Here is a 20,772-nt window from a genome sequence, read left to right as displayed (position 1 = left end):
ACTTACTGTCTGGAGGAAGATGCAGAAAACAAACTGCTAAATAGTTGCAGTTGATCTAAAAGTGATTGCTGAATCAAAGTGGGACTTTGCGCAAACACACCTGGAAATCAGGTTTCCAATGAGGTTTCTCAAACTGTGCGTATATACGTAACAAAAGGCTGCAAGCCCCACGATGGATGCTGAGGTTTTTGAAAGAGAAGCAATTCAGAAAACCCAGCTGCGACTGCAGCCAGACTTGGCTGCTTGTACAAACGTTTTGCCAAACAAAATTAATCATCTAACCAACACTCCAACTGAGACCCACTAAACTCACTTACAAGAGCTTCACTCAGTTCATGTCACTGTCATAAGTTGTGCAAAGTCCCGACTGACGTCCTTTCAAGCTGAGACAAAGGTGAATATTGCAAGAAATGGAGACTTTTCTCAAGAACACCTTGAGTATGTTGATTGAATTAGAGAATAATAAACTAATGAGTTAGTTCCACTGTCCTAAAGAGTCAATTCTCACCAATGGCTGTCAGGATGGCCGAGCGGTCTAAGGCGCCAGACTTAAGCAAGGGCTCTTTCCCCAATGGGACTTCTGGTCTCCAATGGAGGCGTAAGTTCAAATCCCACTCCTGACATTTCTTCCCTCTGCATGTTGGTCATGATTTAGACATGTTTGTATTTGACAACTTTAGCAACTCGTGATTGTCTTTTGTTGCACAAAGCAAAAGACATGGCGACACTATTGCATAATCCTTCTCTACCAGATACCAATGTGCTGCTGAGATGATGCTGCCGCAACATTCTTACGAGAATGCACCTCGTGCACTCCTGGTAGTAATTTCTGACAACTGACGCTCCACATCAACTCACGTCAAGTCAGGTGGCCATGATGTGCATGCAAACGGTTAGTTCAAAGCAATATATTCCAAGCGTAATACTTACTGTCCGAGGAAGATGCTGAAAACAAACGGCTAAATAGTTGCAGCTGATCTAAAAGTGATTGCTGAAACAGAGTGGGACTTTGCTCAAACACGCCTGGAAATATGTTGCTTTATTGAGGATCAAAAGGTCTTTTCAGGGGTTCAGTTTCTGCAGACCCACACTATAACTGCAGAAAAACTTGATCTCTTGTCCAGCTGAAAATGAAAGTCACTTCCGGCAATTACACACAGTAAAGTAGCCAAATTACAGTCAGCTTTCTCAGGGGAGCTGATTTCACAAACTGAGGTATGGAAACTGACTTTACCCGACTAGATACCAGTCGGAGAACGCCAATTTCGTTGTCGTTTATAAACGTAACCATGTTTCCAATCCGGTTTCTCAAACTGTGCGTATATAAGTAACAAAAGGCTGCAAGCCCCATGATGGATGCTGAGGTTTTCGAAAGAGAAGCAATTCAGAAAACCCAGCTGCAACTGCAGCCAGACTTGGCTGCTTGTACAATCGTTTTGCCAAACAAAATTAATCATCTAACCAACACTCCAACTGAGACCCACTAAACTAACTTACAAGAGCTTCACTCACTTCATGTCACTGTCAGAAGTTGTGCAAAGTCCCGACTGACGTCCTTTCAAGCTGAGACAAAGGTGAATATTGCAAGAAATGGAGACTTTTCTCAAGAACACCTTGAGTATGTTGATTGAATTAGAGAATAATAAACTAATGAGTTAGTTCCACTGTCCTAAAGAGTCAATTCCCACCAATGGCTGTCAGGATGGCCGAGCGGTCTAAGGTGCCAGACTTAAGAAAGGGCTCTTTCCCCAAAGGGACTTCTGGTCTCCAATGGAGGCGTGGGTTCAAATCCCACTCCTGACATTTCTTCCCTCTGCATGTTGGTCATGATTTAGACATGTTTGTATTTGACAACTTTAGCAACTCGTGATTGTCTTTTGTTGCACAAAGCAAAAGACATGGTGCCACTATTGCATAATCCTTCTCTACCAGATACCAATGTGCTGCTGAGATGATGCTGCCGCAACATTCTTACGAGAATGCACCTCGGGCACTCCTGGTAGTAATTTCTGACAACTGACGCTCCACATCAACTCACGTCAAGTCAGGTGGCCATGATGTGCATGCAAACGGTTAGTTCAAAGCAATATATTCCAAGCGTAATACTTACTGTCTGGAGGAAGATGCAGAAAACAAACTGCTAAATAGTTGCAGTTGATCTAAAAATGATTGCTGAAACAAAGTGGGACTTTGCGCAAACACACCTGGAAATCAGGTTTCCAATGAGGTTTCTCAAACTGTGCATATATACGTAACAAAAGGCTGCAAGCCCCACGATGGCTGCTGAGGTTTTTGAAAGAGAAGCAATTCAGAAAACCCAGCTGCAACTGCAGCCAGACTTGGCTGCTTGTACAAACGTTTTGCCAAACAAAATTAATCATCTAACCAACACTCCAACTGAGACCCACTAAACTCACTTACAAGAGCTTCACTCAGTTCATGTCACTGTCATGAGTTGTGCAAAGTCCCGACTGACGTCCTTTCAAGCTGAGACAAAGGTGAGTATTGCAAGAAATGGAGACTTTTCTCAAGAACACCTTGAGTATGTTGATTGAATTAGAGAATAATAAACTAATGAGTTAGTTCCACTGTCCTAAATAGTCAATTCTCACCAATGGCTGTCAGGATGGCCGAGAGGTCTAATGCGCCAGACTTAAGAAAGGGATCTTTCCCCAAAGGGACTTCTGGTCTCCAATGGAGGCGTGGGTTCAAATCCCACTCCTGACATTACTTCTCTCTGCATGTTGGTCATGATTTAGACAGTTGTATTTGACAACTTTAGCAACTCGTGATTGTCTTTTGTTGCACGAAACAAAAGACATGGCGACACTATTGCATAATCCTTCTCTACCAGATACCAATGTGCTGCTGAGATGATGCTGCCGCAACATTCTTACGAGAATGCACCTCGGGCACTCCTGGCAGTAATTTCTGACAACTGATGCTCCACATCAACTCACGTCAAGTGAGGTGGCCATGATGTGCATGCAAACGGTTAGTTCAAAGCAATATATTCCAAGCGTAAGACTTACTGTCCGAAGAAGATGCTGAAAACAAACGGCTAAATAGTTGCAGTTGATCTAAAAGTGATTGCTGAAACAAAGTGGGACTTTGCGCAAACACACCTGGAAATCAGGTTTCCAATGAGGTTTCTCAAACTGTGCATATATATGTAACAAAAGGCGGCAAGCCCCACGATGGATGCTGAGGTTTTTGAAAGAGAAGCAATTCAGAAAACCCAGCTGCAACTGCAGCCAGACTTGGCTGCTTGTACAAACGTTTTGCCAAACAAAATTAATCATCTAACCAACACTCCAACTGAGACCCACTAAACTAACTTACAAGAGCTTCACTCACTTCATGTCACTGTCAGAAGTTGTGCAAAGTCCCGACTGACGTCCTTTCAAGCTGAGACAAAGGTGAATATTGCAAGAAATGGAGACTTTTCTCAAGAACACCTTGAGTATGTTGATTGAATTAGAGAATAATAAACTAATGAGTTAGTTCCACTGTCCTAAAGAGTCAATTCCCACCAATGGCTGTCAGGATGGCCGAGCGGTCTAAGGTGCCAGACTTAAGAAAGGGCTCTTTCCCCAAAGGGACTTCTGGTCTCCAATGGAGGCGTGGGTTCAAATCCCACTCCTGACATTTCTTCCCTCTGCATGTTGGTCATGATTTAGACATGTTTGTATTTGACAACTTTAGCAACTCGTGATTGTCTTTTGTTGCACAAAGCAAAAGACATGGTGCCACTATTGCATAATCCTTCTCTACCAGATACCAATGTGCTGCTGAGATGATGCTGCCGCAACATTCTTACGAGAATGCACCTCGGGCACTCCTGGTAGTAATTTCTGACAACTGACGCTCCACATCAACTCACGTCAAGTCAGGTGGCCATGATGTGCATGCAAACGGTTAGTTCAAAGCAATATATTCCAAGCGTAATACTTACTGTCTGGAGGAAGATGCAGAAAACAAACTGCTAAATAGTTGCAGTTGATCTAAAAATGATTGCTGAAACAAAGTGGGACTTTGCGCAAACACACCTGGAAATCAGGTTTCCAATGAGGTTTCTCAAACTGTGCATATATACGTAACAAAAGGCTGCAAGCCCCACGATGGCTGCTGAGGTTTTTGAAAGAGAAGCAATTCAGAAAACCCAGCTGCAACTGCAGCCAGACTTGGCTGCTTGTACAAACGTTTTGCCAAACAAAATTAATCATCTAACCAACACTCCAACTGAGACCCACTAAACTCACTTACAAGAGCTTCACTCAGTTCATGTCACTGTCATGAGTTGTGCAAAGTCCCGACTGACGTCCTTTCAAGCTGAGACAAAGGTGAGTATTGCAAGAAATGGAGACTTTTCTCAAGAACACCTTGAGTATGTTGATTGAATTAGAGAATAATAAACTAATGAGTTAGTTCCACTGTCCTAAATAGTCAATTCTCACCAATGGCTGTCAGGATGGCCGAGAGGTCTAATGCGCCAGACTTAAGAAAGGGATCTTTCCCCAAAGGGACTTCTGGTCTCCAATGGAGGCGTGGGTTCAAATCCCACTCCTGACATTTCTTCCCTCTGCATGTTGGTCATGATTTAGACATGTTTGTATTTGACAACTTTAGCAACTCGTGATTGTCTTTTGTTGCACAAAGCAAAAGACATGGTGACACTATTGCATAATCCTTCTCTACCAGATACCGATGTGCTGCTGAGATGATGCTGTCGCAGCATTCTTACGAGAATGCACCTCGGGCACTCCTGGCAGTAATTTCTGACAACTGACGCTCCACATCAACTCACGTCAAGTGAGGTGGCCATGATGTGCACCCAAATGGTTAGTTCAAAGCAATATATTCCAAGCCTAAGACTTACTGTCTGGAGGAAGATGCAGAAAACAAACTGCTAAATAGTTGCAGTTGATCTAAAAGTGATTGCTGAAATAAAGTGGGAATTTGCTCAAACACACCTGGAAATCAGGTTTCCAATGAGGTTTCTCAAACTGTGCGTATATACGTAACAAAAGGCTGCAAGCCCCACAATGGATGCCAAGGTTTTTGAAAGAGAAGCAATTAAGAAAACCCAGCTGCAACTGCAGCCAGACTTGGCTGCATGTACAAACGTTTTGCCAAACAAAATTAATCATCTAACCAACACTCCAACTGAGACCCACTAAACTCACTTACAAGAGCTTCACTCATTTCATGTCACTGTCATAAGTTGTGCAAAGTCCCGACTGACGTCCTTTGAAGCTGAGACAAAGGTGAATATTGCAAGAAATGGAGACTTTTCTCAAGAACACCTTGAGTATGTTGATTGAATTAGAGAATAATAAACTAATGAGTTAGTTCCAATGTCCTAAAGAGTCAATTCCCCCCAATGGCTGTCAGGATGGCCGAGCGGTCTAAGGCGCCAGACTTAAGAAAGGGCTCTTTCCCCAAAGGGACTTCTGGTCTCCAATGGAGGCGTGGGTTCAAATCCCACTCCTGACATTACTTCTCTCTGCATGTTGGTCATGATTTAGACAGTTGTATTTGACAACTTTAGCAACTCGTGATTGTCTTTTGTTGCACGAAACAAAAGACATGGCGACACTATTGCATAATCCTTCTCTACCAGATACCAATGTGCTGCTGAGATGATGCTGCCGCAACATTCTTACGAGAATGCACCTCGGGCACTCCTGGCAGTAATTTCTGACAACTGATGCTCCACATCAACTCACGTCAAGTGAGGTGGCCATGATGTGCATGCAAACGGTTAGTTCAAAGCAATATATTCCAAGCGTAAGACTTACTGTCCGAAGAAGATGCTGAAAACAAACGGCTAAATAGTTGCAGTTGATCTAAAAGTGATTGCTGAAACAAAGTGGGACTTTGCGCAAACACACCTGGAAATCAGGTTTCCAATGAGGTTTCTCAAACTGTCCGTATATACGTAACAAAAGGCTGCAAGCCCCACGATGGATGCTGAGGTTTTCGAAAGAGAAGCAATTCAGAAAACCCAGCTGCAACTGCAGCCAGACTTGGCTGCTTGTACAAACGTTTTGCCAAACAAAATTAATCATCTACCCAACACTCCAACTGAGACCCTCTAAACTCACTTACAAGAGCTTTACTCACTTCACGCACAACTGACGCTCCACTTTAACTCACGTCAAATGAGGTGGCCATGATGTGCACCCAAACGGGTAGTTCAAAGCAATATATTCCAAGCCTAAGACTTACTGTCTGGAGGAATATGCAGAAAACAAACTGCTAAATAGTTGCAGTTGATCTAAAAGTGATTGCTGAAACAAAGTGGGACTTTGCGCAAACACACCTGGAAATCAGGTTTCCAATGAGGTTTCTCAAACTGTGCATATATATGTAACAAAAGGCGGCAAGCCCCACGATGGATGCTGAGGTTTTTGAAAGAGAAGCAATTCAGAAAACCCAGCTGCAACTGCAGCCAGACTTGGCTGCTTGTACAAACGTTTTGCCAAAAAAAATTAATCATCTAACCAACACTCCAACTGAGACCCACTAAACTAACTTACAAGAGCTTCACTCACTTCATGTCACTGTCAGAAGTTGTGCAAAGTCCCGACTGACGTCCTTTCAAGCTGAGACAAAGGTGAATATTGCAAGAAATGGAGACTTTTCTCAAGAACACCTTGAGTATGTTGATTGAATTAGAGAATAATAAACTAATGAATTAGTTCCACTGTCCTAAAGAGTCAAGTCCCACCAATGGCTGTCAGGATGGCCGAGCGGTGTAAGGCGCCAGACTTAAGAAAGGGCTCTTTCCCTAAAGGGACTTCTAGTCTCCAATGGAGGTGCGAGTTCAAATCCCACTCCTGACATGTCTTCTCTCTGCATGTTGGTCATGATATAGACATGTTTGTATTTGACAAAATTAGCAACTCGTGATTGTCTTTTGTTGCAAAAGACATGGCGACACTATTGCATAATCCTTCTCTACCAGATAGCAATTTTCTGCTGAGATGATGCTGCCGCAACATTCTTACGAGAATGCACCTCGGGCACTCCTGGCAGTAATTTCTGACAACTGACCCTCCACATCAACTCACGTCAAATGAGGTGGCCATGATGTGCATGCAAACGGTTAGTTCAAAGCAATATATTCCAAGCGTAAGACTTACTGTCCGAAGAACATGCTGAAAACAAACGGCTAAATAATTGCAGTTGATCTAAAAGTGATTGCTGAAACAAAGTGCGACATTGCGCAAACACACCTGGAAATCAGGTTTCCAATGAGGTTTCTCAAACTGTCCGTATATACGTAACAAAAGGCTGCAAGCCCCACGATGGATGCTGAGGTTTTCGAAGGAGAAGCAATTCAGAAAACCCAGCTGCAACTGCAGCCAGACTTGGCTGCTTTTACAAACGTTTTGCCAAACAAAATTAATCATCTAACCAACACTCCAACTGAGACCCACTAAACTCACTTACAAGAGCTTTACTCTCTTCACGCACAACTGACGCTCCACATTAACTCACGTCAAGTGAGGTGGCCATGATGTGCACCCAAACGGTTAGTTCAAAGCAATATATTCCAAGCCTAAGACTTACTGTCTGGAGGAAGATGCAGAAAACAAACTGCTAAATAGTTGCAGTTGATCTAAAAGTGATTGCTGAAACAAAGTGGGACTTTGCTCAAACACGCCTGGAAATATGTTGCTTTATTGAGGATCAAAAGGTCTTTTCAGGGGTTCAGTTTCTGCAGACCCACACTATAACTGCAGAAAAACTTGATCTCTTGTCCAGCTGAAAATGAAAGTCACTTCCGGCAATTACACACAGTAAAGTAGCCAAATTACAGTCAGCTTTCTCAGGGGAGCTGATTTCACAAACTGAGGTATGGAAACTGACTTTACCCGACTAGATACCAGTCGGAAAACGCCAATTTCGTTGTCGTTTATAAACGTAACCATGTTTCCAATCAGGTTTCTCAAACTGTGCTTATATAAGTAACAAAAGGCTGCAAGCCCCATGATGGATGCTGAGGTTTTCGAAAGAGAAGCAATTCAGAAAACCCAGCTGCAACTGCAGCCAGACTTGGCTGCTTGTACAAACGTTTTGCCAAAAAAAATTAATCATCTAACCAACACTCCAACTGAGACCCACTAAACTAACTTACAAGAGCTTCACTCACTTCATGTCACTGTCATAAGTTGTGCAAAGTCTTGACTGACGTCCTTTCAAGCTGAGACAAAGGTGAATATTGCAAGAAATGGAGACTTTTCTCAAGAACACCTTGAGTATGTTGATTGAATTAGAGAATAATAAACTAATGAATTAGTTCCACTGTCCTAAAGAGTCAATTCCCACCAATGGCTGTCAAGATGGCCGAGCGGTCTAAGGCGCCAGACTTAAGAAAGGGCTCTTTCCCCAAAGGGACTTCTAGTCTCCAATGGAGGTGCGAGTTCAAATCCCACTCCTGACATGTCTTCCCTCTGCATGTTGGTCATGATATAGACATGTTTGTATTTGACAAAATTAGCAACTCGTGATTGTCTTTTGTTGCAAAAGACATGGCGACACTATTGCATATTCCTTCTCTACCAGATACCAATGTGCTGCTGAGATGGTGCTGCCGCAACATTCTTACGAGAATGCACCTCGGGCACTCCTGGCAGTAATTTCTGACAACTGATGCTCCACATCAACTCACGTCAAGTGAGGTGGCCATGATGTGCATGCAAACGGTTAGTTCAAAGCAATATATTCCAAGCGTAAGACTTACTGTCCGAAGAAGATGCTGAAAACAAACGGCTAAATAGTTGCAGTTGATCTAAAAGTGATTGCTGAAACAAAGTGGGACTTTGCGCAAACACACCTGGAAATCAGGTTTCCAATGAGGTTTCTCAAACTGTCCGTATATACGTAACAAAAGGCTGCAAGCCCCACGATGGATGCTGAGGTTTTTGAAAGAGAAGCAATTCAGAAAACCCAGCTGCAACTGCAGCCAGACTTGGCTGCTTGTACAAACGTTTTGCCAAACAAAATTAATCATCTAACCAACACTCCAACTGAGACCCACTAAACTCACTTACAAGAGCTTCACTCATTTCATGTCACTGTCATAAGTTGTGCAAAGTCCCGACTGATGTCCTTTGAAGCTGAGACAAAGGTGAATATTGCAAGAAATGGAGACTTTTCTCAAGAACACCTTGAGTATGTTGATTGAATTAGAGAATAATAAACTAATGAGTTAGTTCCACTGTCCTAAAGAGTCAATTCCCACCAATGGCTGTCAGGATGGCCGAGCGGTCTAAGGCGCCAGACTTAAGAAAGGGCTCTTTCCCCAAAGGGACTTCTGGTCTCCAATGGAGGCGTGGGTTCAAATCCCACTCCTGACATTTCTTCCCTCTGCATGTTGGTCATGATTTAGACATGTTTGTATTTGACAACTTTAGCAACTCGTGATTGTCTTTTGTTGCACAAAGCAAAAGACATGGTGCCACTATTGCATAATCCTTCTCTACCAGATACCAATGTGCTGCTGAGATGATGCTGCCGCAACATTCTTACGAGAATGCACCTCGGGCACTCCTGGTAGTAATTTCTGACAACTGACGCTCCACATCAACTCACGTCAAGTCAGGTGGCCATGATGTGCATGCAAACGGTTAGTTCAAAGCAATATATTCCAAGCGTAATACTTACTGTCTGGAGGAAGATGCAGAAAACAAACTGCTAAATAGTTGCAGTTGATCTAAAAATGATTGCTGAAACAAAGTGGGACTTTGCGCAAACACACCTGGAAATCAGGTTTCCAATGAGGTTTCTCAAACTGTGCATATATACGTAACAAAAGGCTGCAAGCCCCACGATGGCTGCTGAGGTTTTTGAAAGAGAAGCAATTCAGAAAACCCAGCTGCAACTGCAGCCAGACTTGGCTGCTTGTACAAACGTTTTGCCAAACAAAATTAATCATCTAACCAACACTCCAACTGAGACCCACTAAACTCACTTACAAGAGCTTCACTCAGTTCATGTCACTGTCATGAGTTGTGCAAAGTCCCGACTGACGTCCTTTCAAGCTGAGACAAAGGTGAGTATTGCAAGAAATGGAGACTTTTCTCAAGAACACCTTGAGTATGTTGATTGAATTAGAGAATAATAAACTAATGAGTTAGTTCCACTGTCCTAAATAGTCAATTCTCACCAATGGCTGTCAGGATGGCCGAGAGGTCTAATGCGCCAGACTTAAGAAAGGGATCTTTCCCCAAAGGGACTTCTGGTCTCCAATGGAGGCGTGGGTTCAAATCCCACTCCTGACATTTCTTCCCTCTGCATGTTGGTCATGATTTAGACATGTTTGTATTTGACAACTTTAGCAACTCGTGATTGTCTTTTGTTGCACAAAGCAAAAGACATGGTGACACTATTGCATAATCCTTCTCTACCAGATACCGATGTGCTGCTGAGATGATGCTGTCGCAGCATTCTTACGAGAATGCACCTCGGGCACTCCTGGCAGTAATTTCTGACAACTGACGCTCCACATCAACTCACGTCAAGTGAGGTGGCCATGATGTGCACCCAAATGGTTAGTTCAAAGCAATATATTCCAAGCCTAAGACTTACTGTCTGGAGGAAGATGCAGAAAACAAACTGCTAAATAGTTGCAGTTGATCTAAAAGTGATTGCTGAAATAAAGTGGGACTTTGCTCAAACACACCTGGAAATCAGGTTTCCAATGAGGTTTCTCAAACTGTGCGTATATACGTAACAAAAGGCTGCAAGCCCCACAATGGATGCCAAGGTTTTTGAAAGAGAAGCAATTAAGAAAACCCAGCTGCAACTGCAGCCAGACTTGGCTGCATGTACAAACGTTTTGCCAAACAAAATTAATCATCTAACCAACACTCCAACTGAGACCCACTAAACTCACTTACAAGAGCTTCACTCATTTCATGTCACTGTCATAAGTTGTGCAAAGTCCCGACTGACGTCCTTTGAAGCTGAGACAAAGGTGAATATTGCAAGAAATGGAGACTTTTCTCAAGAACACCTTGAGTATGTTGATTGAATTAGAGAATAATAAACTAATGAGTTAGTTCCAATGTCCTAAAGAGTCAATTCCCCCCAATGGCTGTCAGGATGGCCGAGCGGTCTAAGGCGCCAGACTTAAGAAAGGGCTCTTTCCCCAAAGGGACTTCTGGTCTCCAATGGAGGCGTGGGTTCAAATCCCACTCCTGACATTTCTTCCCTCTGCATGTTGGTCATGATTTAGACAGTTGTATTTGACAACTTTAGCAACTCGTGATTGTCTTTTGTTGCACGAAACAAAAGACATGGCGACACTATTGCATAATCCTTCTCTACCAGATACCAATGTGCTGCTGAGATGATGCTGCCGCAACATTCTTACGAGAATGCACCTCGGGCACTCCTGGCAGTAATTTCTGACAACTGACGCTCCACATCAACTCACGTCAAGTGAGGTGGCCATGATGTGCATGCAAACGGTTAGTTCAAAGCAATATATTCCAAGCGTAATACTTACTGTCCGAGGAAGATGCTGAAAACAAACGGCTAAATAGTTGCAGCTGATCTAAAAGTGATTGCTGAAACAGAGTGGGACTTTGCTCAAACACGCCTGGAAATTTGTTGCTTTATTGAGGATCAAAAGGTCTTTTCAGGGGTTCAGTTTCTGCAGACCCACACTATAACTGCAGAAAAACTTGATCTCTTGTCCAGCTGAAAATGAAAGTCACTTCCGGCAATTACACACAGTAAAGTAGCCAAATTACAGTCAGCTTTCTCAGGGGAGCTGATTTCACAAACTGAGGTATGGAAACTGACTTTACCCGACTAGATACCAGTCGGAGAACGCCAATTTCGTTGTCGTTTATAAACGTAACCATGTTTCCAATCAGGTTTCTTAAACTGTGCGTATATAAGTAACAAAAGGCTGCAAGCCCCATGATGGATGCTGAGGTTTTCGAAAGAGAAGCAATTCAGAAAACCCAGCTGCAACTGCAGCCAGACTTGGCTGCTTGTACAATCGTTTTGCCAAACAAAATTAATCATCTAACCAACAATCCAACTGAGACCCACTAAACTCACTTACAAGAGCTTCACTCACTTCATGTCACTGTCATAAGTTGTGCAAAGTCCCAACTGACGTCCTTTCAAGCTGAGACAAAGGTGAATATTGCAAGAAATGGAGACTTTTCTCAAGAACACCTTGAGTATGTTGATTGAATTAGAGAATAATAAACTAATGAGTTAGTTCCACTGTCCTAAAGAGTCAATTCCCACCAATGGCTGTCAGGATGGCCAAGCGGTCTAAGGCGCCAGACTTAAGCAAGGGCTCTTTCAAGGGCTTCTGGTCTCCAATGGAGGCGTGGGTTCCAATCCCACTCCTGACATTTCTTCCCTCTGCATGTTTGTCATGAGTTAGACATGTTTGTATTTGACAACTTTAGCAACTCGTGATTGTCTTTTGATGCACAAAGCAAAAGACATGGCGACACTATTGCATAATTCTTCTCTACCAGATACCAATGTGCTGCTGAGATGATGCTGCCGCAACATTCTTACGAGAATGCACTTCGGGCACTCCTGGCAGTAATTTCTGACAACTGACGCTCCACATCAATTCACGTCAAGTGAGGTGGCCATGATGTGCATGCAGACGGTTAGATCAAAGCAATATATTCCAAGCGTAAGACTTACTGTCCGAAGAAGATGCTGAAAACAAACGGCTAAATAGTTGCAGTTGATCTAAAAGTGATTGCTGAAAAAAAGTGGGACTTTGTGCAAACACAACTGGAAATCAGGTTTCCAATGAGGTTTCTCAAACTGTCCGTATATACGTAACAAAAGGCTGCAAGCCCCACGATGGATGCTGAGGTTTTCGATAGAGAAGCAATTCAGAAAACCCAGCTGCAACTGCAGCCAGACTTGGCTGCTTGTACAAACGTTTTGCCAAACAAAATTAATCATCTACCCAACACTCCAACTGAGACCCACTAAACTCACTTACAAGAGCTTTACTCACTTCACGCACAACTGACGCTCCACTTTAACTCACGTCAAATGAGGTGGCCATGATGTGCACCCAAACGGGTAGTTCAAAGCAATATATTCCAAGCCTAAGACTTACTGTCTGGAGGAAGATGCAGAAAACAAACTGCTAAATAGTTGCAGTTGATCTAAAAGTGATTGCTGAAACAAAGTGGGACTTTGCGCAAACACACCTGGAAATCAGGTTTCCAATGAGGTTTCTCAAACTGTGCATATATATGTAACAAAAGGCGGGAAGCCCCACGATGGATGCTGAGGTTTTTGAAAGAGAAGCAATTCAGAAAACCCAGCTGCAACTGCAGCCAGACTTGGCTGCTTGTACAAACGTTTTGCCAAAAAAAATTAATCATCTAACCAACACTCCAACTGAGACCCACTAAACTAACTTACAAGAGCTTCACTCACTTCATGTCACTGTCAGAAGTTGTGCAAAGTCCCGACTGACGTCCTTTCAAGCTGAGACAAAGGTGAATATTGCAAGAAATGGAGACTTTTCTCAAGAACACCTTGAGTATGTTGATTGAATTAGAGAATAATAAACTAATGAGTTAGTTCCACTGTCCTAAAGAGTCAATTCCCACCAATGGCTGTCAGGATGGCCGAGCGGTCTAAGGTGCCAGACTTAAGAAAGGGCTCTTTCCCCAAAGGGACTTCTGGTCTCCAATGGAGGCGTGGGTTCAAATCCCACTCCTGACATTTCTTCCCTCTGCATGTTGGTCATGATTTAGACATGTTTGTATTTGACAACTTTAGCAACTCGTGATTGTCTTTTGTTGCACAAAGCAAAAGACATGGTGCCACTATTGCATAATCCTTCTCTACCAGATACCAATGTGCTGCTGAGATGATGCTGCCGCAACATTCTTACGAGAATGCACCTCGGGCACTCCTGGTAGTAATTTCTGACAACTGACGCTCCACATCAACTCACGTCAAGTCAGGTGGCCATGATGTGCATGCAAACGGTTAGTTCAAAGCAATATATTCCAAGCGTAATACTTACTGTCTGGAGGAAGATGCAGAAAACAAACTGCTAAATAGTTGCAGTTGATCTAAAAATGATTGCTGAAACAAAGTGGGACTTTGCGCAAACACACCTGGAAATCAGGTTTCCAATGAGGTTTCTCAAACTGTGCATATATACGTAACAAAAGGCTGCAAGCCCCACGATGGCTGCTGAGGTTTTTGAAAGAGAAGCAATTCAGAAAACCCAGCTGCAACTGCAGCCAGACTTGGCTGCTTGTACAAACGTTTTGCCAAACAAAATTAATCATCTAACCAACACTCCAACTGAGACCCACTAAACTCACTTACAAGAGCTTCACTCAGTTCATGTCACTGTCATGAGTTGTGCAAAGTCCCGACTGACGTCCTTTCAAGCTGAGACAAAGGTGAGTATTGCAAGAAATGGAGACTTTTCTCAAGAACACCTTGAGTATGTTGATTGAATTAGAGAATAATAAACTAATGAGTTAGTTCCACTGTCCTAAATAGTCAATTCTCACCAATGGCTGTCAGGATGGCCGAGAGGTCTAATGCGCCAGACTTAAGAAAGGGATCTTTCCCCAAAGGGACTTCTGGTCTCCAATGGAGGCGTGGGTTCAAATCCCACTCCTGACATTTCTTCCCTCTGCATGTTGGTCATGATTTAGACATGTTTGTATTTGACAACTTTAGCAACTCGTGATTGTCTTTTGTTGCACAAAGCAAAAGACATGGTGACACTATTGCATAATCCTTCTCTACCAGATACCGATGTGCTGCTGAGATGATGCTGTCGCAGCATTCTTACGAGAATGCACCTCGGGCACTCCTGGCAGTAATTTCTGACAACTGACGCTCCACATCAACTCACGTCAAGTGAGGTGGCCATGATGTGCACCCAAATGGTTAGTTCAAAGCAATATATTCCAAGCCTAAGACTTACTGTCTGGAGGAAGATGCAGAAAACAAACTGCTAAATAGTTGCAGTTGATCTAAAAGTGATTGCTGAAACAAAGTGGGACTTTGTGCAAACACACCTGGAAATCAGGTTTCCAATGAGGTTTCTCAAACTGTCCGTATATACGTAACAAAAGGCTGCAAGCCCCACGATGGATGCTGAGGTTTTCGAAAGAGAAGCAATTCAGAAAACCCAGCTGCAACTGTAGCCAGACTTGGCTGCTTGTACAAACCTTTTGCCAAACAAAATTAATCATCTAAGCAACACTCCAACTTAGACCCACTAATCTCACTTACAAGAGCTTTACTCACTTCACGCACAACTGACGCTCCACTTTAACTCACGTCAAATGAGGTGGCCATTATGTGCACCCAAACGGTTAGTTCAAAGCAATATATTCCAAGCCTAAGACTTACTGTCTGGAGGAAGATGCAGAAAACAAACTGCTAAATAGTTGCAGTTGATCTAAAAGTGATTGCTGAAACAAAGTGGGACTTTGCGCAAACACACCTGGAAATCAGGTTTCCAATGAGGTTTCTCAAACTGTGCGTATATACGTAACAAAAGGCTGCAAGCCCCACGATGGATGCTGAGGTTTTTGAAAGAGAAGCAATTCAGAAAACCCAGCTGCAACTGCAGCCAGACTTGGCTGCTTGTACAAACGTTTTGCCAAACAAAATTAATCATCTAACCAACACTCCAACTGAGACCCACTAAACTCACTTACAAGAGCTTCACTCACTTCATGTCACTGTCATAAGTTGTGCAAAGTCCCGACTGACGTCCTTTCAAGCTGAGACAAAGGTGAATATTGCAAGAAATGGAGACTTTTCTCAAGAACACCTTGAGTATGTTGATTGAATTAGAGAATAATAAACTAATGAGTTAGTTCCACTGTCCTAAAGAGTCAATTCTCACCAATGGCTGTCAGGATGGCCGAGCGGTCTAAGGCGCCAGACTTAAGCAAGGGCTCTTTCCCCAATGGGACTTCTGGTCTCCAATGGAGGCGTAAGTTCAAATCCCACTCCTAACATTTCTTCCCTCTGCATGTTGGTAATGATTTAGACATGTTTGTATTTGACAACTTTAGCAACTCGTGATTGTCTTTTGTTGCACAAAGCAAAAGACATGGCGACACTATTGCATAATCCTTCTCTACCAGATACCAATGTGCTGCTGAGATGATGCTGCCGCAACATTCTTACGAGAATGCACCTCGTGCACTCCTGGTAGTAATTTCTGACAACTGACGCTCCACATCAACTCACGTCAAGTCAGGTGGCCATGATGTGCATGCAAACGGTTAGTTCAAAGCAATATATTCCAAGCGTAATACTTACTGTCCGAGGAAGATGCTGAAAACAAACGGCTAAATAGTTGCAGCTGATCTAAAAGTGATTGCTGAAACAGAGTGGGACTTTGCTCAAACACGCCTGGAAATATGTTGCTTTATTGAGGATCAAAAGGTCTTTTCAGGGGTTCAGTTTCTGCATACCCACACTATAACTGCAGAAAAACTTGATCTCTTGTCCAGCTGAAAATGAAAGTCACTTCCGGCAATTACACACAGTAAAGTACCCAAATTACACTCAGCTTTCTCAGGGGAGCCGATTTCACAAACTGAGGTATGGAAACTGAGTTTACCCGACTAGATACCAGTCGGAGAACGCCAATTTCGTTGTCGTTTATAAACGTAACCATGTTTCCAATCAGGTTTCTCAAACTGTGCGTATATAAGTAACAAAAGGCTGCAAGCCCCATGATGGATGCTGAGGTTTTCGAAAGAGAAGCAATTCAGAAAACCCAGCTGCAACTGCAGCCAGACTTGGCTGCTTGTACAATCGTTTTGCCAAACAAAATTAATCATCTAACCAACAATCCAACTGAGACCCACTAAACTCACTTACAAGAGCTTCACTCACTTCATGTCACTGTCATAAGTTGTGCAAAGTCCCAACTGACGTCCTTTCAAGCTGAGACAAAGGTGAATATTGCAAGAAATGGAGACTTTTCTCAAGAACACCTTGAGTATGTTGATTGAATTAGAGAATAATAAACTAATGAGTTAGTTCCACTGTCCTAAAGAGTCAATTCCCACCAATGGCTGTCAGGATGGCCAAGCGGTCTAAGGCGCCAGACTTAAGCAAGGGCTCTTTCAAGGGCTTCTGGTCTCCAATGGAGGCGTGGGTTCCAATCCCACTCCTGACATTTCTTCCCTCTGCATGTTTGTCATGAGTTAGACATGTTTGTATTTGACAACTTTAGCAACTCGTGATTGTCTTTTGATGCACAAAGCAAAAGACATGGCGACACTATTGCATAATCCTTCTCTACCAGATACCAATGTGCTGCTGAGATGATGCTGCCGCAACATTCTTACGAGAATGCACCTCGGGCACTCCTGGCAGTAATTTCTGACAACTGACGCTCCACATCAATTCACGTCAAGTGAGGTGGCCATGATGTGCATGCAGACGGTTAGATCAAAGCAATATATTCCAAGCGTAAGACTTACTGTCCGAAGAAGATGCTGAAAACAAACGGCTAAATAGTTGCAGTTGATCTAAAAGTGATTGCTGAAAAAAAGTGGGACTTTGTGCAAACACAACTGGAAATCAGGTTTCCAATGAGGTTTCTCAAACTGTCCGTATATACGTAACAAAAGGCTGCAAGCCCCACGATGGATGCTGAGGTTTTCGATAGAGAAGCAATTCAGAAAACCCAGCTGCAACTGCAGCCAGACTTGGCTGCTTGTACAAACGTTTTGCCAAACAAAATTAATCATCTACCCAACACTCCAACTGAGACCCACTAAACTCACTTACAAGAGCTTTACTCACTTCACGCACAACTGACGCTCCACTTTAACTCACGTCAAATGAGGTGGCCATGATGTGCACCCAAACGGGTAGTTCAAAGCAATATATTCCAAGCCTAAGACTTACTGTCTGGAGGAAGATGCAGAAAACAAACTGCTAAATAGTTGCAGTTGATCTAAAAGTGATTGCTGAAACAAAGTGGGACTTTGCGCAAACACACCTGGAAATCAGGTTTCCAATGAGGTTTCTCAAACTGTGCATATATATGTAACAAAAGGCGAGAAGCCCCACGATGGATGCTGAGGTTTTTGAAAGAGAAGCAATTCAGAAAACCCAGCTGCAACTGCAGCCAGACTTGGCTGCTTGTACAAACGTTTTGCCAAAAAAAATTAATCATCTAACCAACACTCCAACTGAGACCCACTAAACTAACTTACAAGAGCTTCACTCACTTCATGTCACTGTCAGAAGTTGTGCAAAGTCCCGACTGACGTCCTTTCAAGCTGAGACAAAGGTGAATATTGCAAGAAATGGAGACTTTTCTCAAGAACACCTTGAGTATGTTGATTGAATTAGAGAATAATAAACTAATGAGTTAGTTCCACTGTCCTAAAGAGTCAATTCCCACCAATGGCTGTCAGGATGGCCGAGCGGTCTAAGGTGCCAGACTTAAGAAAGAGCTCTTTCCCCAAAGGGACTTCTGGTCTCCAATGGAGGCGTGGGTTCAAATCCCACTCCTGACATTTCTTCCCTCTGCATGTTGGTCATGATTTAGACATGTTTGTATTTGACAACTTTAGCAACTCGTGATTGTCTTTTGTTGCACAAAGCAAAAGACATGGTGCCACTATTGCATAATCCTTCTCTACCAGATACCAATGTGCTGCTGAGATGATGCTGCCGCAACATTCTTACGAGAATGCACCTCGGGCACTCCTGGTAGTAATTTCTGACAACTGACGCTCCACATCAACTCACGTCAAGTCAGGTGGCCATGATGTGCATGCAAACGGTTAGTTCAAAGCAATATATTCCAAGCGTAATACTTACTGTCTGGAGGAAGATGCAGAAAACAAACTGCTAAATAGTTGCAGTTGATCTAAAAATGATTGCTGAAACAAAGTGGGACTTTGCGCAAACACACCTGGAAATCAGGTTTCCAATGAGGTTTCTCAAACTGTGCATATATACGTAACAAAAGGCTGCAAGCCCCACGATGGCTGCTGAGGTTTTTGAAAGAGAAGCAATTCAGAAAACCCAGCTGCAACTGCAGCCAGACTTGGCTGCTTGTACAAACGTTTTGCCAAACAAAATTAATCATCTAACCAACACTCCAACTGAGACCCACTAAACTCACTTACAAGAGCTTCACTCAGTTCATGTCACTGTCATGAGTTGTGCAAAGTCCCGACTGACGTCCTTTCAAGCTGAGACAAAGGTGAGTATTGCAAGAAATGGAGACTTTTCTCAAGAACACCTTGAGTATGTTGATTGAATTAGAGAATAATAAACTAATGAGTTAGTTCCACTGTCCTAAATAGTCAATTCTCACCAATGGCTGTCAGGATGGCCGAGAGGTCTAATGCGCCAGACTTAAGAAAGGGATCTTTCCCCAAAGGGACTTCTGGTCTCCAATGGAGGCGTGGGTTCAAATCCCACTCCTGACATTTCTTCCCTCTGCATGTTGGTCATGATTTAGACATGTTTGTATTTGACAACTTTAGCAACTCGTGATTGTCTTTTGTTGCACAAAGCAAAAGACATGGTGACACTATTGCATAATCCTTCTCTACCAGATACCGATGTGCTGCTGAGATGATGCTGTCGCAGCATTCTTACGAGAATGCACCTCGGGCACTCCTGGCAGTAATTTCTGACAACTGACGCTCCACATCAACTCACGTCAAGTGAGGTGGCCATGATGTGCACCCAAATGGTTAGTTCAAAGCAATATATTCCAAGCCTAAGACTTACTGTCTGGAGGAAGATGCAGAAAACAAACTGCTAAATAGTTGCAGTTGATCTAAAAGTGATTGCTGAAACAAAGTGGGACTTTGTGCAAACACACCTGGAAATCAGGTTTCCAATGAGGTTTCTCAAACTGTCCGTATATACGTAACAAAAGGCTGCAAGCCCCACGATGGATGCTGAGGTTTTCGAAAGAGAAGCAATTCAGAAAACCCAGCTGCAACTGTAGCCAGACTTGGCTGCTTGTACAAACCTTTTGCCAAACAAAATTAATCATCTAAGCAACACTCCAACTTAGACCCACTAATCTCACTTACAAGAGCTTTACTCACTTCACGCACAACTGACGCTCCACTTTAACTCACGTCAAATGAGGTGGCCATTATGTGCACCCAAACGGTTAGTTCAAAGCAATATATTCCAAGCCTAAGACTTACTGTCTGGAGGAAGATGCAGAAAACAAACTGCTAAATAGTTGCAGTTGATCTAAAAGTGATTGCTGAAACAAAGTGGGACTTTGCGCAAACACACCTGGAAATCAGGTTTCCAATGAGGTTTCTCAAACTGTGCGTATATACGTAACAAAAGGCTGCAAGCCCCACGATGGATGCTGAGGTTTTTGAAAGAGAAGCAATTCAGAAAACCCAGCTGCAACTGCAGCCAGACTTGGCTGCTTGTACAAACGTTTTGCCAAACAAAATTAATCATCTAACCAACACTCCAACTGAGACCCACTAAACTCACTTACAAGAGCTTCACTCACTTCATGTCACTGTCATAAGTTGTGCAAAGTCCCGACTGACGTCCTTTCAAGCTGAGACAAAGGTGAATATTGCAAGAAATGGAGACTTTTCTCAAGAACACCTTGAGTATGTTGATTGAATTAGAGAATAATAAACTAATGAGTTAGTTCCACTGTCCTAAAGAGTCAATTCTCACCAATGGCTGTCAGGATGGCCGAGCGGTCTAAGGCGCCAGACTTAAGCAAGGGCTCTT

The 20,772-nt window shown here is 43.1% G+C and overlaps 15 non-coding genes across 15 annotated transcripts; all 15 read left to right on the top strand.

Moving 5' to 3' along the window:
- The first annotated feature begins 516 nt into the window (after positions 1-516).
- On the top strand, positions 517-623 carry trnal-uaa (transfer RNA leucine (anticodon UAA)). The gene is made up of 2 exons: positions 517-554; positions 579-623. It is a non-coding gene; the product is annotated as a tRNA-Leu (tRNA).
- Positions 624-1,696: 1,073 nt separating this feature from the next.
- On the top strand, positions 1,697-1,803 carry trnal-uaa (transfer RNA leucine (anticodon UAA)). The gene is made up of 2 exons: positions 1,697-1,734; positions 1,759-1,803. It is a non-coding gene; the product is annotated as a tRNA-Leu (tRNA).
- An 817-nt stretch (positions 1,804-2,620) lies between these two features.
- Positions 2,621-2,727, top strand: trnal-uaa (transfer RNA leucine (anticodon UAA)). The gene is made up of 2 exons: positions 2,621-2,658; positions 2,683-2,727. It is a non-coding gene; the product is annotated as a tRNA-Leu (tRNA).
- Positions 2,728-3,541: 814 nt separating this feature from the next.
- Positions 3,542-3,648, top strand: trnal-uaa (transfer RNA leucine (anticodon UAA)). The gene is made up of 2 exons: positions 3,542-3,579; positions 3,604-3,648. It is a non-coding gene; the product is annotated as a tRNA-Leu (tRNA).
- Positions 3,649-4,465: 817 nt separating this feature from the next.
- On the top strand, positions 4,466-4,572 carry trnal-uaa (transfer RNA leucine (anticodon UAA)). The gene is made up of 2 exons: positions 4,466-4,503; positions 4,528-4,572. It is a non-coding gene; the product is annotated as a tRNA-Leu (tRNA).
- An 817-nt stretch (positions 4,573-5,389) lies between these two features.
- trnal-uaa (transfer RNA leucine (anticodon UAA)) lies at positions 5,390-5,496 on the top strand. Its single transcript has 2 exons — positions 5,390-5,427; positions 5,452-5,496. It is a non-coding gene; the product is annotated as a tRNA-Leu (tRNA).
- Positions 5,497-9,261: 3,765 nt separating this feature from the next.
- Positions 9,262-9,368, top strand: trnal-uaa (transfer RNA leucine (anticodon UAA)). The gene is made up of 2 exons: positions 9,262-9,299; positions 9,324-9,368. It is a non-coding gene; the product is annotated as a tRNA-Leu (tRNA).
- Positions 9,369-10,185: 817 nt separating this feature from the next.
- Positions 10,186-10,292, top strand: trnal-uaa (transfer RNA leucine (anticodon UAA)). Its single transcript has 2 exons — positions 10,186-10,223; positions 10,248-10,292. It is a non-coding gene; the product is annotated as a tRNA-Leu (tRNA).
- Positions 10,293-11,109: 817 nt separating this feature from the next.
- On the top strand, positions 11,110-11,216 carry trnal-uaa (transfer RNA leucine (anticodon UAA)). The gene is made up of 2 exons: positions 11,110-11,147; positions 11,172-11,216. It is a non-coding gene; the product is annotated as a tRNA-Leu (tRNA).
- Positions 11,217-12,287: 1,071 nt separating this feature from the next.
- On the top strand, positions 12,288-12,389 carry trnal-uaa (transfer RNA leucine (anticodon UAA)). The gene is given in 2 exon segments: positions 12,288-12,325; positions 12,345-12,389. It is a non-coding gene; the product is annotated as a tRNA-Leu (tRNA).
- Positions 12,390-13,636: 1,247 nt separating this feature from the next.
- On the top strand, positions 13,637-13,743 carry trnal-uaa (transfer RNA leucine (anticodon UAA)). The gene is made up of 2 exons: positions 13,637-13,674; positions 13,699-13,743. It is a non-coding gene; the product is annotated as a tRNA-Leu (tRNA).
- An 817-nt stretch (positions 13,744-14,560) lies between these two features.
- Positions 14,561-14,667, top strand: trnal-uaa (transfer RNA leucine (anticodon UAA)). The gene is made up of 2 exons: positions 14,561-14,598; positions 14,623-14,667. It is a non-coding gene; the product is annotated as a tRNA-Leu (tRNA).
- Positions 14,668-17,095: 2,428 nt separating this feature from the next.
- Positions 17,096-17,197, top strand: trnal-uaa (transfer RNA leucine (anticodon UAA)). The gene is given in 2 exon segments: positions 17,096-17,133; positions 17,153-17,197. It is a non-coding gene; the product is annotated as a tRNA-Leu (tRNA).
- A 1,247-nt stretch (positions 17,198-18,444) lies between these two features.
- Positions 18,445-18,551, top strand: trnal-uaa (transfer RNA leucine (anticodon UAA)). Its single transcript has 2 exons — positions 18,445-18,482; positions 18,507-18,551. It is a non-coding gene; the product is annotated as a tRNA-Leu (tRNA).
- Positions 18,552-19,368: 817 nt separating this feature from the next.
- On the top strand, positions 19,369-19,475 carry trnal-uaa (transfer RNA leucine (anticodon UAA)). Its single transcript has 2 exons — positions 19,369-19,406; positions 19,431-19,475. It is a non-coding gene; the product is annotated as a tRNA-Leu (tRNA).
- Positions 19,476-20,772: the final 1,297 nt, after the last annotated feature.

Source organism: Channa argus, unplaced genomic scaffold (genome assembly GCF_033026475.1).
Source record: "Channa argus isolate prfri unplaced genomic scaffold, Channa argus male v1.0 Contig039, whole genome shotgun sequence".
NCBI lineage: Eukaryota > Metazoa > Chordata > Actinopteri > Anabantiformes > Channidae > Channa > Channa argus.
This window is presented reverse-complemented; position numbering and strand designations above follow the sequence as displayed.